The sequence below is a fragment of the Pongo abelii genome, chromosome 4 (genome assembly GCF_028885655.2).
Source record: "Pongo abelii isolate AG06213 chromosome 4, NHGRI_mPonAbe1-v2.0_pri, whole genome shotgun sequence".
NCBI classification, from domain to species: domain Eukaryota; kingdom Metazoa; phylum Chordata; class Mammalia; order Primates; family Hominidae; genus Pongo; species Pongo abelii.
In genome coordinates this window covers 8,589,786-8,602,521 of record NC_071989.2, presented here as the reverse complement: position 1 = coordinate 8,602,521, position 12,736 = coordinate 8,589,786, and the positions used below count along the sequence as shown (strand labels likewise).

Here is a 12,736-nt window from a genome sequence, read left to right as displayed (position 1 = left end):
TGGCCCCACAGAAAGCCTTACCCTTGATTTAAAAATGATCTTTAATAAAATAAGTTGTCTTACAATTTTCACAAATTGATAGCTCCAAAAAGCATTCATCCTAGATTCAGTGATAGCAGTGGATTTTTAGTCTTTGGATATTTTCATAACATTTTCATTTGAATTTCTTCTCTGTATAAGTAGTGAAAGAGCAAAGAGCATTTGATAATATAGAAAGGTAAGGATGTAAGAATATACAACTATTACTTAGCTGAAATGTATTGGACTCTTCTCCCAAAATACTTCACAGGCAACTTAGACTGAATGTGTCCAACATATCATAATCCAAAGCAGTAGCAATTTCTACAACCATTTTTTTCCTTATCTCTGTGAGCAGTACCCACTTGTTCAACATTGAACCTTGTATCATCCCTGAGTCCTCTCTCTCACCCCAGCAATGGAATATGTTTCTGAATTCTCTCTTGAACCATTTCCTTCTAGCTCAAGTTTATGGTAACTTCATTTATCCTCTGACTACTGAGTGCTCTCTAGCTGGGAACAAGGCTGTTAGCAAAACCCTGTCTCCTGCAAGCTGAGACCACTCACACTGGCCACTCCTTCCCTTCCAAGCCATGACAGGCAATTCCTTGACACCAGAAATTTTCCACAATCAGCTTTTTCTTCTTCGAATATTTCCATATCTTCCTGACAAATTTCATTTCTATTTACAACCCCAGATAAAATCTCGCCATCTCTCTGAAGCCCTACGTGGCCAGCTGGGCTCACCCAGCTCTCAGCCTCAGACATGTTTCATGTTATATTGCACTGACCTCAGCTATTTTTTAAAATGTTCCCATCTCTTCCACTGAACAGTGAGGTTGTTGTGGGCATGCTTTATGTCTTACTCATCTTTGAATGTCTACTGTTTAGATCACCTTTTGCCAGTTGCTGGCCCTAGTAAATATGTGTCAGATTTAAGTTAATTTGATTTTGTATCCATAAGCTTTTCTTAACCATGAAGTCACTGAGGGAGGGATTTTTTCCTAAACATTTTGAATCTCTAAGATTAGTATATGTTACCTGATATAAAATAGTTTCTTAAAATGTTTAGTGTATAAATTGACTAATAAAAATTGAAAAGTATCTAATATAATTAAAGGAACACTAAATTAACATAGGGATACCTGAATTTAAGTACCATAACCTATGACTATATAAGTTTTCAAAAAGCCACTTTTTCTTATAGGCAGTCTACTGTGTGTTAGCTGAGTAGATTCTAGAATTCAACTCTCAGGCTACAGCTCTGACTCTTCCACTTAACAGCTATGTGACCTTAGGAAATAGCTTAATATAATAGATATTCCCACACTTTGCTTATTTCTGGTTCTGTATTTTGGTCACACGCATGTCTACAATCCTTAGCCCTCATGCAGTTAGCCAAAGACTTAAGATTAGCACTGTCTGGCCAAAAGGCTGCAAATAGAAGCTTCTCTCTCTTGGTTCAAAACATTTAAGAATTGGTTCATGACATATACACCATGGAATACTATGCAGCCATAAAAAAGAATGAGTTAATGTCCTTTGCAGGGACATGGATTAATCTGGAAACCATCTTTCTCAGTGAACTAACACAGGAACAGAAACTCAAACACCACATGTTCTCACACATAAGTGGGAGTTGAACAATGAGAACACACGGACACAGGGAGGGGAACATCACACACCAGGGCCTGTCTGGGGGTGGGGAGCAAGGGGAGGGAGAGCATTTGGACAAATAGCTAATGCATGTGGGGCTTAAAACCTAGATGACAGGTTGACAGGTGCAGCAAACCACCATGGTACATGTATACCTATGTAACAAACCTGCACGTTCAGCACATGTATCCCAGAACTTAAAGCAAAATGAGAATAAAAAAAAAATCGGTGCATGACACTCTAGCTCTCACCCGGCCACAGTGACAAAAAAGTCATGACATAAAAATTGCATAGACAATTTACACAAATCATAAGTGTACCACTTTCTAAATTATCAAAAAATAAACACAATTTGATAACCATCACTCAGATGAAAAGCAATAGAATATTACCAGAATTTTATCTAACCAAAAAACCCTCATCACCGGTTCCCAATTTCTATTATTACTTTTCTCATCCTTGAGTTAATGTCTCAGCTTCTAACACCATGGATTCTTTCAGCCTACTCACCTCCTGAATGGTGAGCTGTGCTCTTCTATGGATGTCTTTTTTCACTCAGTGTCATATTGGTTAGATGCATGTATATTGATTTATGCAGAAGTAATTCACTCATCTTCATTGATGTAGGGTATGCCATTTTATAAAACATCAGAATTTATATATCCACTCAACAGTTAATGGACTTTTTAGATGTTTGTAGTTTGAGAGATGTGGCTGTCCTCTGAAATGGTTACTGCCTTCAGGTCCTTGATGCCTCCAGGTCAGAAGCCATCCTCAGTACCTTATCGGGTGGTCCTGCGCATCAGAACAAGCAGGAAAGAAGGGTCATAGAGTGGTTGCTAGCTAGACAGAGCTCACAGTCTTTTATAACCTAATTTCAGAATGGCATTCCATCCCTTTTGCGGTGCTCTGCGTACTGGCTCCAGCCCATGCTCAAGGGGAGTGGACTGCGCAGTGTTTAACCACGAGAATGTGGGGATGATGGGAGCCACGCCAAAGGTATCCATCACATCATTGGTAGATTGTGGGTCCAAGCATGGAAGCCACCAAATACAAGCTGTGCTATAATGTGCATACCACTAAGAAAGTAAAACTGCCACCAGCTATATTTTAAGACACAGTTGACTGTAAGGTCATTCACATTTTTCATGTTAAAATTGGATGAAAATACGTATTTGTGATTCAGTGAAATACGGTACTCAGATATTTCAATGATCATCTCAACAGCTCCTTAGGAAGCAAGTGTTTCATTTCCTTGTTCTGCTAATGGTGGCACTTTTAATCATGTAAATCAGGAGTGTTAATCTGAAATTCCTGTGATGTGCTGATAAGTTCAATGAATTACTTATTAAGACACCACCCCATGCAACTGGACATCAGTATCAATATCAATTTATTTAAAAATAACCATGCAAGGGAACTAAACTAGGTTAACACTTTCCTGATGGATCACAGATTGGTCTAACAAAGCACGCAAAGTCATTAATTTCTTATGGTACCAAACTTGATTCCATTTACCAGGATATCAATCTCTCTGCCAAAAGACATGGAAAGTGCCTGTGTGTATGTGCACGTGTGTGCACGTGTATGTTGTCTTTAACAAATGAAGCATAGAAGTATTGTAATAATTTTAGAATGGTAAATAAAAATGATATTCAGATAATGTTATGGGAAAAAGTAGGAGTAAAAATATACTCTATATTAGGCATTCATCAGGAACTTTTAACGTTACCACACTAAATTTTTCAATAGAAAAGTGAGAAACTGCTTTAATAAATTGTTGTATATCCATATAACAGAATACTATGCAGCCATTTAAAATACTGTTGCAAAATAATGTTTGATAATGTAGAAGGAAATGCTCCTCATGTGATATTGACTGAAAAAAATGTGAATTGCACAAAATATTCACATTTAAAATATATAACTTTTATATAGGCATAAAAAGAGGAGAGAGATATATATAAAATATTAATATTGATTATACCTATTTTCAGGATTATGGTTAATTTGTCTTCTATTTTGGACATAGAAAAACATTTAATATATATTTTTGTTTGTAACTTCAAAAAATGAAGCAGCTTACAAATAAGGCACATTAGCAATGGTCCATAAATGATGAAAACAGCCAACAAGATTAATATATAAAAAGCAAATCAGTGTTCATAGTTCATTTGCTATTTTAATTTTTAAAAAGGAATGGTCTCCTTATTTGAAATAACAAAGTAATATAAAAATTATGAATAAATTTCATTTAGATGTATCCTTCAAATTTAGATATTTTCCTATTTGTTATGGAATCCTATTAAGCAAAAATCAAGTATTTTCTATGTAATTCAGATTTTGCATTGTTTTTATATTTTGAGGTATGCTTTTTGTTATATCTAGAAATTCAATTTAGTTTAGAATTTATGCACAAATGATATGAATCAGCTATTCATAGAAGAGGAAACTTTCATGTTGAATTAATATATATGCAAGTATCTCCAACTTTTATAGCTGCAAATTCAATTGAGTAACAATTCCTTATCCATTATGTTGGCAACATTTTAAAGGTATAATTGTGTCAAGCATTGATGAGGATGCAGAGAAATGTTTTTCAGTGATCATAAGTAGGAATGTAAATGGTACTACCACTTAACATGTAAAAATGTCTGGTAAAGTTTAAATGTACATTTTCCTCTAGCCATTCTCTACAGAACATAAATTCTGTACACAGGCACACAAATACACTCACAAAGACATTCATTAAAATATTATTTATAAAATCTCAAAAGGGAAGCAATCTAAATGTCTATGAATGTATTATTGAATTAAGATCTGTTCATATATTATAATACCATACTGTAGTTAAAATAAATTAACCAGTTCTAAAGGTATTAACAAAAAAAGTCTAAACATTTTATTATAATATAAAGATTACAGATTCTCAGTTAAAGATGACTGAAGGAACAAAGAAAACGAGGAGAAAATTGTCAGTAAAACACTTAAAAAAAAATAAGGTTGGACTTGGGAAACGTGGGTTTCCAGATTTAAAGGCATCACTGACTGCTGAACATAATGGATGAAACAGAGCCATATCGAGGGATGGCATCATAAATTTTCGGAACACTGAATATAACAAACAGAAAATGCAGCAAGCTTCTTAAGAGGAAAACAGGTTTTATGTAAAGGATTGAGGCCAAGTGCGGTGGCTCAGCACTGTGGAAGGCCGAGGTGGAAGGATTACTTGAGGCCAGGAGTTCAAGACCAGCCGAGGCAACATAGTGAGACCCCCCCATCTCTACAAAAACTGTAGAGCGTGGTGATTCGTATGTGTAGTCCAAGCTACTTAGGAGCCTGAAGTGGGAGCATCACTTGAGCCCAGCAGTTTGAGGCTGCAGTGAGCTGTGATCACAGCACTGAACTTTAGTCTGGCAGCAGAGGGAGACCCTGTCTCTAAAAAAAAAAGAAAATGATTTCCACCTTAGAATTCTAAAGCAAGTCAAACTACAAATAAAACGCAAGGGTAGAAAAAAGACATTTCAAACATATATGTTCTCAAAAATTTTACAACCTGTGCACCCTATCTCAGGAAGCTACTAGAAAACATGACCAACAAAATCCAAGGAATAATCCAAGAAAGAAAGAAATAAAAGATAAGGAAATTCAGGAAATTTGACATCCACCATTCAAAGAGATAAAAGGATTTCCAAGATGATAGTAAAGCTGGGGTCCGAGGTTGGGGGGCGGCCAGAGGGCCGAGAGAGAAATCATTCCAGGCAGCTCAGAGCAGCCAGAAGGCTGGGAGGAATTCACACCAGGCTGTGAGAGTGAGGGTGTGATGGAGCATCCTGAGACAAAAGTTACATAGTGGAAGGAGAGGCTGGCGCTGAAACAGTGACAGAGGAATACCAGTAAGAAAGATAAACTCATTATAATAAACTATGCAAACACATATGAAGAACATGTATATAGTAATAATGTAAATATTAAATATTGATCTAAACAAAATTATGATGCAAGTATATTTGGAAGATTAAACAAAGGAGAATTGGAAAAAAGAAGAGGTCAGGGAAGAAAGATTCATATGAGGGGGGTAAATTCCCACCTTTAATTGTAGGGAGTAAACAGATTACAGCTAAAACTGAAAAATTAAGAAGCAACAATATAAAATAATTATTAATGATGTGGAAATAAACCCCAAAATAATCAATGAAAAAATTTGAATATATTTTCCTTTAGGGAGAAGAAATGAAGTATACGTTGTGATGAATTACTGAACTCTATAATAATTTTAAATATTAAAAGCAAATTTTAATATTTAAAATGAATTTTAATAAACACATATAAAACAAAATTTAAAATGAACTTTAGATATTAGAATACATTTTAAATTAATACAAGTAAAAATAAAAATATGTGTAATGATTGTATGCACAAATTTTAGTAATTAAAAATAAATTATGAGAATGATCTAGCCTGCAGGTGCACACTTACACATGCGCACACACATAGATATGCCTGGTGGCATGCCATAAAGGCTAAAGCACAGGAAGAAAAGGGGAAAAGCAGCTCCACAAGAGTCGTGGGCAGTGGGCAGGCAGGGGAACATTGAGATGGGGAGAAAGGTGCATTCTATGTCTTTCCCAACTGGACTAGTTTTACAACAATTTTATAACCCGTGCCCTTGATCAGAGCATAGATAAATGACAGCAAGTTTGAAGCCATCTCTGGACACTGCTGAGCAGCCTGTGTCTGCCCATCTGAACGCCATGGCTGGGGAGGATCTAGGGCTGTCTCTAGAACACAGGAGGTCTCTTTCCTATCCGAGCTTGGCAATTTGGACACACACCTTCCCCTCAAAGATCTGTCAACTGTGTGGTGTACTTTCAGTTCTGTCTTGAGAAAGTCGGAGTTCTTGGGCAAATTGAGAGCATACCTCTTTAGCTACAACGGCCTGAGCTGGACCTTTAGCCTCCATCCTCATGGCTACAGGGTACAGCCGTGACCCACGCGGACGTTTATTTTCCGCTTACTGCTGCAACTCTAACTTACAGGCTGAACTTCCCAGGTACCTCTTTTCTTTAACCAGGGACTTCACCCAAACTCTAACATGAAGTGCATATGGAAAAATGCCCACACTGTTCGTCAATGCCTCCAACAAGCTCCCTGTTACTCTGATAAATAGAAGTATAGTATGTGTAGCCAAAATACTAATAGCAAAATAATATCAGTATTCAGTATCCCCTCCTATACTTGGTTGATTGTCCCAGTCATCCAACATGACCATCCTTTCCCAGACCCTTTTCCAGAATATCACCTGGCCACATACACCTGCACTGCAGTGATAAGAATAATTGGCTTTTACAGATTTAAATTTTGAAAAATTTGTATATAAATATTCCTATAAAAATCAATACGCCTACAAGCCAAGCCCCAAGTCAACATGACTTTTTACACTTACACGTTTGTAACTATGTATTGTGGATGTTGGCATGGGTGACCATGGCTAAGCCATCCCTTTACAAAATGATGCTCTCCCCAGAAAGCATTAATATTGTAACAAATCTTTGCATTCTCTCTTATTGCATGTGTAGCATTTTCAGTCTTGACATCTGAACCACATTTTAGGGAGGCAGGCTGATATGGCTTACACAGGGTGATCACAAAACAATCTCCTCCTCTAGATGAGATTACATTAATTTTAAAAAAACTCTAAGGAGAAAGCATTTGCTTGGAAGAAGACAACACAGAAAAACCCTTACGTGTGCTCAGATTGGTAGAACCGTATGACTGAAGGCAGATTTATTTCTCAGACACTGCTCCTCTGCTCTCCAGCAGGGCAGGGAGCTGCTCAGGTGAATGGTGCTCCTCACCTCCAAGGAGTGGCTCAGGGCTGCAGTCTGAGAGGTAGGGCAAGGCCCTTCTCCGCTGGCCATGTGAGGGAGGCACTAGGACAGCATGTCCACCACTTAGAAGTAATGCCTGGGAGAAAGGATTCTCAGAGATCCCTAGTCCATTTCAATGTGACCTTTAGGCACATAGAAGTGTACAGGACTTAGGGGCATTTTAGATGATGGATCTCTACTAAACTAAGAACATCTGGATTTTCTTGTTTACTGACCACTAAAGAGCAATCAGAGGACAGATGTTCTGAGAAACTGCCAACCTGGACCGAATCAAATTGATGACTTGTAGAGGGAGAATCAATGTCCATTTTCTAACCTCCTGGGCCAACTAGGATTCCTCAGCACGATTGCTTTTCTTTTTCTTAAAGCACAAATTTAACTCATTATGGGCATGTTGTTGTTTGACTAAAATCTGAGTAGGGAAAATTTACTTTGAGAACACTAGTTGCCTTAATATTTTAATAAGCTTTTGAATTTCCAGTTCAGGTTAAAGAAAACAAGAACAGTTTTTGTGACAAGCAACTACCTCAATTTATGCAGTTTCCAAATATAAAGTAAGACCAATTTATATTGTATATAAGTATACAAGAAAATAAATTCCCTAAACCCAAAGAATTGTGTATGTATATATATACACACACACATACATATACATGCACAAATATTTTTTAAAGCAAATAGAAAAATTCTGAAAATTAGAACTAATTAATTGCATTATTTATTCAGAAAATACACTGAGAAACCTGAATCCAAAATAAAAAAACAACCCTGCTTCTGTTCTAGATGGAGTTATGCGCATGAATAGGAGTCAGGCTTCCTGAACTGCAAGAAGACCTCATTTCCTTTATCTCACCCACTGCAGGTCAAGGTCTGTCTAAGAACTGTGGAATTACAGCCCCTACCTCAGCTCCACCTCAGTCCCAACTATTAATCAGAGGAGGTCAGAACTCCATATCTAGAGTGGTTATATATTTTATCTTCAATTCAAATTACCCCCTGTTTAACCTAAACAAAACTTCCCTCTAATATCAACAAATTTCATCTCTTTTCTTGTTATAAAACAATATGAGTAAACTAGAATGAAAAGAGACATGTAAGTAGTTTTTGATAATTAATAAGATAGCATATTTTAAAAATAATAGAATTCAACAAATAGCTAGGAAAAAACCACACATGCTAGGATCAATATTAATGGGTTTGTATGATTTACCAAGCCAGAGAAGTTTAATTAAATTAAAGATGAAAGTGATGAGAAGCTGCATACTTTTATATTCTATTTTTATTGCACCTTATTAAGGAAACATGGACAATTCAAATGCGGAATATGAACTTTTCAAATTTTATAATGAGGTTGCAAATCAAAATGATGTATTTAATAAAATTTCCTATTAAATTTTCAGTTTTTCAAAGAGCTCCTTTCTTTTTTTTTTTTTTTTTTGATTTACTGTTATCCCAAATGAATTTTTCTTTTTTTTTTTTTTCTTTTATTATTATTATTATTATTATTATTATACTTTAGGTTTTATGGTACATGTGCGCAATGTGCAGGTAAGTTACATAGGTATACATGTGCCATGCTGGTGCGCTGCACCCACCAACTCGTCATCTAGCATTAGGTATATCTCCCAATGCTATCCCTCCCCCCTCCCCCCACCCCACAACAGTCCCCAGAGTGTGATGTTCCCCTTCCTGTGTCCATGTGTTCTCATTGTTCAATTCCCACCTATGAGTGAGAATATGCGGTGTTTGGTTTTTTGTTCTTGCGATAGTTTACTGAGAATGATGATTTCCAATTTCATCCATGTCCCTACAAAGGACGTGAACTCATCATTTTTTATGGCTGCATAGTATTCCATGGTGTATATGTGCCACATTTTCTTAATCCAGTCTATCATTGTTGGACATTTGGGTTGGTTCCAAGTCTTTGCTATTGTGAATAATGCGGCAATAAACATACGTGTGCATGTGTCTTTATAGCAGCATGATTTATAGTCCTTTGGGTATATACCCAGTAATGGGATGGCTGGGTCGAATGGAATTTCTAGTTCTAGATCCCTGAGGAATCGCCACACTGACTTCCACAAGGGTTGAACTAGTTTACAGTCCCACCAACAGTGTAAAAGTGTTCCTATTTCTCCACATCCTCTCCAGCACCTGTTGTTTCCTGACTTTTTAATGATTGCCATTCTAACTGGTGTGAGATGGTATCTCATTGTGGTTTTGATTTGCATTTCTCTGATGGCCAGTGATGGTGAGCATTTTTTCATTTGTTTTTTGGCTGCATAAATGTCTTCTTTTGAGAAGTGTCTGTTCATGTCCTTCGCCCACTTTTTGATGGGGTTGTTTGTTTTTTTCTTGTAAATTTGTTGGAGTTCATTGTAGATTCTGGATATTAGCCCTAAGCCAAAAGAACAAAGCTGGAGGCATCACACTACCTGACTTCAAACTATACTACAAGGCTACAGTAACCAAAACAGCATGGTACTGGTACCAAAACAGAGATATAGATCAATGGAACAGAACAGAGCCGTCAGAAATAATGCCACATATCTACAAGTATCTGATCTTTGACAAACCTGACAAAAACAAGAAATGGGGAAAGGATTCTGATCTTTGACAAACCTGACAAAAACAAGAAATGGGGAAAGGATTCCCTATTTAATAAATGGTGCTGGGAAAACTGGCTAGCCATATGTAGAAAGCTGAAACTGGATCCCTTCCTTACACCTTATACAAAAATCAATTCAAGATGGATTAAAGACTTAAATGTTAGACCTAAAACCATAAAAACCCTAGAAGAAAACCTAGGCATTACCATTCAGGACATAGGCATGGGCAAGGACTTCATGTCTAAAACACCAAAAGCAATGGCAACAAAAGCCAAAATTGACAAATGGGATCTAATTAAACTCAAGAGCTTCTGCACAGCAAAAGAAACCACCATCAGAGTGAACAGGCAACCTACAAAATGGGAGAAAATTTTCGCAACCTACTCATCTGACAAAGAGCTCCTTTCTTTTGTAATGCATCTATTGTCAGTAAAATTAACCAAAGCTCAGCAGAAAATCAAAATAACTTTTTTCGTGATTAATGTTAAGACACTATGATGCCAGAGCAGGTTTCACAGAGATGCAATATCCATTCAGTATCCAACACAGGTACATCCCTGAGCTGAATAGACCCTGAGTCCATATACATTGATGTAGGTCACATTTATGTTGGTCTTCAAAGGGATTTCTGAGATTAATTTGTTAGCAGTTGTAGACTGCAAAAAGATTTTGTTCTTTTCTCACACTTTATGGATTTTAAAACTCAGGAAAAAAATCAGAGTGAAAGCCTGTGACATAACAAATTCAGTATGGAACGAAACAGTGCAAAATAGTATCCAATAAATTTTCCTACACACTTCATACTACACACCCTAACTCTTAGACCAGCCTTGTGGAAAGTCTACTTAGTTCTAAGACAAATGTCCAATACAAACATCCTGAACCACTTTGCATGCCAAAAAGACTATCCATTAGGGTGACTTTTAACAGTGGATGAAGAAGACCAGTGGTCCCTCGACATGTGTGACAACCCCCATATAATTTAACATCATAATCAATGGTGGTATTGTGTCTACATCTGACATTCAGCCTGTTTTTCCAAAATTTCTTTTTTATATCATTGACAAAGTTTATGACTTCAATCAGCAAGGACTCCTATAAATTCACTGGAGGTATAAGAAATCATTTTGAACACATCATGGAGGAATGGCTCCATCTGACCCTCCAGCTACTTCCTCCTCCCTGCTTCATGTCTGGGTTCATTCCCTGCTTCATAGGATTGGGGGCATTGTCTGAATGGAGGGAATTCTTTATGCCTTAGTGTATAGTTAGGATCCTCACGTATTAAGACTAATAAAGGATTATACTCAAACTTCAAAGTGCAATTCCAGTGGCTCTAGCAGTGGAAAGGGGCCTTACAAATACAAAATCTAATGTTTAAAAAGACAGTTTGAAAACCTGTCAGTGTTAGCACAGACAAAAGAGTCCTATCTCAGATGAAGTGGGAGTAGAAATTAAGACTAAATGTGATGCTTTGGAATGACGAAGGGAGTGCTGGGACTTTGTGGCAGACTCTGACAACCACAGAAACAATATGAATAAGATTACAGCTAATGGTTTATTCTGTCATATTCTAAAGGTTAAAATATGACTCAGTGCCATTGACTCTCAGCAGCGATCTTTCAACCGATAAAGTTCATCATACTCACTTAGGAAGAAAATGTATAATAATGACACCTCTACACTTTTGTATTTAAATCTATTATTGCCTGGCCTTAAATCCTTAAATTCACAAAATAGACGTCTCTTTCATTGGAAATTTGACAAATTGAGAATGGTGTTAATAAAGACATATCTATTTTCCAGATGTATTTAAATTATATTTTCATTTCGTATCAGAAAAACGACCCTCAAACTGTGTTTCTCCTCGACTCTCACCACACAACAATCACCCCAGGAGACTTCTGTGACCAAATGCATGCAGATTCTCCCCCGCCGCCAAGTGGCTCGGTGTCCCCCAATTCAATTCCAACACTGTCCACCTAGAGAGAGTGTCCCATCCTGCAAGTTGAAGGCTCAGTCCTCAAGACTGTTCCTTTCTTCCTCCTAGTTGTAAGTTTGGGCCTCTGAAACTTGTGACCAACTAGTTTCAAGTTGAGGTCACCAAGACGCCCTCTTTGGGTTTGATTAATTTGCTAGAGTGGCTCACAGAATTCAGAGAAACACTTAACGTTTACCAGTTTACTAAGAAGGGTCTTTGAAAGGATATAAGTAATCAGCCAGATGAAGAGATACATAGGTGTGAGGTCTGGAAGGGTCCTAAATGCAGGACCTTCTGTCCCCATGGAGTTGGGGTGCGCTACCCTCACAGCATGTGGATGACTTCTTCACCTTCCTGTCGGCCTCCACATGTCCAGCTCTTCAAAAGCCCTCTCAACCCAGTACTTTTGGGTTTTTATGGAAGCTTTGTGACATCAGCATTCCTTCCCCAAGTATAGGGTACAGGGCAGAGCCCTCTCAGGGAAATTTCTTAAGATCCATAATCAGAAAGGTGAGAGAAGATTAAAGTCCTGCCTTAGGGTAGGAGAAAGAAGGCAGTAGAGAGATTCAGTTTCCCAAGCT

The 12,736-nt window shown here is 37.3% G+C and overlaps 1 long non-coding RNA gene across 2 annotated transcripts in view; it reads right to left on the bottom strand.

The window, feature by feature from the left end:
* The window catches only part of LOC134761479 (uncharacterized), a 38,136-nt gene extending 25,635 nt beyond the window's left edge, over positions 1 to 12,501 (bottom strand). Inside the window, exons 1-3 of one of the 2 annotated variants that reach the window (XR_010140148.1) lie at positions 12,352 to 12,501; positions 7,422 to 7,641; positions 2,185 to 2,469 (exon numbers count right to left, since the gene is read on the bottom strand). This is a non-coding gene — a long non-coding RNA (uncharacterized LOC134761479). The remainder of the gene's footprint in view (positions 1 to 2,184; positions 2,470 to 7,421; positions 7,642 to 12,351) is intronic. The other variant, XR_010140147.1, reaches the window with a different exon arrangement.
* Between the last annotated feature and the right edge of the window lie 235 nt (positions 12,502 to 12,736).